This window comes from Pinus tabuliformis, chromosome 9, assembly GCF_031772625.1.
Source record: "Pinus tabuliformis cultivar Carrire ecotype Pingquan chromosome 9, CPIR1, whole genome shotgun sequence".
NCBI lineage: Eukaryota > Viridiplantae > Streptophyta > Pinopsida > Pinales > Pinaceae > Pinus > Pinus tabuliformis.
This window is the reverse complement of record NC_142307.1, coordinates 334325324-334329647: the sequence shown is the minus strand read 5'-3', so window position 1 is coordinate 334329647 and position 4324 is coordinate 334325324.

Below are 4324 nucleotides of genomic sequence, written 5' to 3'. Positions count from 1 at the left end.
TGTGGTCTTTATGATAGATAGAGAAAGACAAGTTGCAATCTATAGTATTAAAGGATAAAATAATTCAACCATGTGAAAAAAGGAAAGGCAAGGTTGGTCCTCAAGCAAATACACAAATAAGTATAGTTAAAATTCAATGCTATAGAAAGATTTTGGAAGCTCATATCACTTAAATATGGAGGAAGCTGAAGAAAAGGGTGTTGTTGGGAAAAGTATCCAATACGGAATGACCCTATCCCACTCTAAGGGTGATAGTTCCTTAGCAACAATCAAGGCAAAGCTATCTAAGATTACTTCTTTATGAGATGTAAAAGAGGGGAGAAAGAGATCCACTAACCGATGTCTTTCGCTAATGATTGATCCAATCTTCTCTCCTTGCTGCTTGCCCCCAGCTCCTTGCTCTTTCACTGGCCCAGCTACACCAAGATCATGCAAAATGGCAAGAGAGGGAAACTACAAGAAGCATACATTCATAATTGATTCAAGGATTAGAATAAATCAAATATACAAGTATAACAATACACCATTGAAACACATGCATATAGAAGAACCTCAAATGCTTTATTAATGGAAGAAGTAAGGTTCAGGAAGTGATACAACCATAAGAGGCCCAATCCAGCATCACCTTCCCAGCAGAAAGAAATCTCCTCTTCACCTCCTTCAAAGAAAATCACCCAATAGTTCTAAACTCAAACCAACAGCAATTCTTTACATTCACAAGATTCCAGCCTCCCTAGACCTCATGAGAGAGATCTATATATAGGAGTTTTGGAGAAAGGATGAGTCAGCTTGAGGCTGGCATGAAGCTGACTAGTGTCCTCTCCCACTTCAGTTCTTAAGTCCACTTGGAGGTTCTTGCTTCCACTTGGAGATTTGGAACCTCTTACTCATCACCAGTCGAATTCCCTGATCCAAGTGTCATTTTGGAAGCTTCCTGGGCGTTGACACCTTGAGGAATGACTCTGCCACATGTCCAAACTCACCCAGCGCAGGTAGCCTTCTTTGGAGTTGACATTCAACGCAGGCAGACAGTGGAGCAGTTGACATTTAGCGCAGATGCTCAGTGGAGCAGTTGACATGATCCAGAATTGCCTTGTTTTTGAGTGTTTTCAGGTGGAGAACTTTTGTTGAGTGCTGTGGTTTGCTGGCCTTGTTCCTCTAGGGGTAGGAACAACATGTTTAGGGACTTTGGATCCCTTAGATTATGGACATTTCATGCTTCATGCTATAAGGCACAAAAATGTCTATAACAGTTGCCCCCTAAAGTATGAGGTCGTTTATCGGGTGAAATGCTTTATCAGGAGGATCCGAAGTTCATTCAATCGTTGAGAGGTGACCTGTAATAAGATACAATACAATACATTATTTTTCATACTGCTTTCATGATCTAGCTGAGGCGGGCATTCCCATGCTCAACTTTATAAATACATTTTTCTGTACATAGAACAGACAATCGTCTGATGGTAGACTGATAATTCTCTGTGGGGATTATCATCCTTTGAGTAGGATGATCATCCGCTGCACATGTTAATGTTTTTATTTCCTGAATATATATCGCAGCCCGGATGGATGAAACTAGATCCGGGGTCTTCAAGTCGATCCATGTGAGGATTTCTTGGAGTCGAACATGGAAAGACATCGCTTGATTACCAGTCAATGATGTAAACTGTTAACAAGCGCGAGAGGAATCACCGATAATGATGATGACCCTCAAGGTACGGCAGTACAATCCACGTGGTGTGAATAAAGGACTTGGCGTCGAACACCACGCAGAATCTTTCGGTCGAAGGTCATTGATGTATACCTGTCGCCGGAAGTGAGAAACTTGCCATTGAGGCATGCAAGCTTCAAAGTACTGAGGGGGTTGTTCCTAGATCAACTTCTTGGATAATGAGCTGAAGTCGACAAGAAGCGATCCGTCAAAGGAGGGCCTTAATGAATCCCACATCAGTGACACGGAACGGAGCTAATGATTGTGATGAAGGTGAAAACAATCTGTGAAATATGATTCAGGGTGGCGGTCATGAAAGGATGAAAGATGATGTATGGTAGTGGATGGGACACGGTTGACTCTTTCTGAACAACATCTCTTGAACATATAACGACACTGATGCGATGGATCGGTAGCATTACCCCAAATGTGGATGGTTTGGCGAGACCATGGTGATGAGACCGGTGAATGAAACAACCCAACCCGATGTGGTACGGAGGAAAAGTGTCATGTTCAAGAGCGACTTGCTACCATTAAAGCTTTGAGGTTCTCCCAATTTTTCCCCAGTCATTTCTGATCAGTACCTCTTTATTTTTGTCAAGCTTGAGGAGGATAACATATGCTTGTTCTATAACCTGCCCTTCAGGCAAGCCCATCGCTATGTTTTAACGAGCCTAGCGATAGGGAAACTCGTTCTCGTCTAAAGACAAGTTTGTCGCTATTTAATCATTTTAACGAGTCTAACGACAAGGAAAACTCGGTCCTTTTCATTTTTAGAGAGTCTGAAAAGGTACATAAAGTTAACTCCAAAATTCCTTTTTCGTCATCTAATCCCTTAAGTCCGAAAAAGTATAAAACAATACAAAAGGGATGAGTTTTCGATATCTTTAACGAGTCGAACAAAACAAGCGCTCGATCTTTTTGTGCAATAATCCCTCAGGTCCAAAAAGATTAAAATCTAGAGGAGGGATAGCTCTTCCGGTCCTTTAACGAGCTGGAAGGCCAAAACTCGGCAATCTTTTCATATTTTATGAGTCAGTTGAAAAGAGCTTAAAGAAGACTCGTCTTTTGAGGAACGAGTGATAAACAGGGATAGCAACTGATTCCAGGTACAGGTTGGAATTTTCCAATCACGGCAGTGTCACAAGGATGGCTAGGTGAAATCACTCTTCGCAACTGTTCCTCAAAATGGGTAAACAATCATATGGAGGTGAACGATCGGCCAAATGAAAGTGGAGGTGGCAGGTGCAAACACGACCAAGGCTTTTTTATGGCTGATAAATTTACGATCACAGTGGTTATTTACCGGGATAGGTTCATTTTTTATTTTAAAAATGAGCTTAAACTTTGGAGGAAACATTGCTCACTGCTTATATTTATTTTTTAACGAGCATGAAGACCGCGTTAAAACTGCTCGGATCTTGCGTTTATTTTTTAACGAGCATGAACTTTATGCTAAAACTGCTCGATCTTTTATATAGTCAAGTTTTGATTTTTACCATAAATAGCTTTTCTCTTTTCAAGGATAGTACTGCATTCTCAATTGCTGCAACAAACTTTGTTAGAAATGAATAATATTTGCATGAAAATGAGATTATAACCCTAATATTTCGCTTTGAACTACGTAAAAAGCCATTAAAAGGTGTTTTTACCTCTCATTTTACCATTTCATTTGAATTTTGTTTGTTGGAGCTCTGGAGGTGCCTCTTCCCCCTTGATTTTCACCAGCTGATTCCGGGAGATTCTGCGGACGATTTTCAGCGCCGTCTGGACCAGGTAGGAGCTAAATCGTAGCTCTTTCTTTTCATGGTTTCCTTTTTCAGTTTTGTGCCTGTTTTTCAGTCTTTCTGAGCCTTAGGGGTTTTGCCAGGGCGCCCTAACTTCAGCGCAGGTTGTCCATTCAAAACCTGCGTTGAATGTCAAGCTGCCTTAGGGCAGCCTGACCTTCAACGCAGGTAGGACACTCTCTGCCTGCGTTGGGCTCAGAAAACTGAGTTTTTAGCACATTTTTTGATGAATTTTCTCATCAAACTCAGGAACTTACTCCTTCTCTTGTTTTCTTTGCAGGGAACTTTGAACAAAATTTCCCTTACATGGCGAGAACGAGAACATGAAGAGGAGGACATGATTGCCCTCCATGACCCTGTCACGGTGAACGCGCTGCGGAACTGTGGCCTGTTGAAGTTTTTCCGTATCTCTAGCATGAGAGCACAGATCACTTTGCTGCAGTATATGCTTGATGCTTGGGATCCCATTAACCAAGTATTCCGGATTAGGGGAAAATCCATCCCCTTGACCATAGAGGACATTTACTTCTTGACTGGATTGTCAAGGCGAGGTGCCCCCATTTCTTTGTCAGGTTCAGCCCGGGGCACTGATTCCGTGAGAGATTATGTCCGCCAGTATTGCAGGGAAGGTTCCCAGCCGAGCAGAGACGGCAAGGTTGTTATTCGTGAGATTACTGACAGGTCTCTCAGGTCCATTCTGTATACCATTGGTAGGATGGCCGGTAGCGCAGCTCTACATGTTGCCAACAGATCTTATGTGCAGCACGCCTTGGAGTGTCTCCAACCGAAAGTATTCAATTGGTGTGATGCAGTACTTGTTCAGATG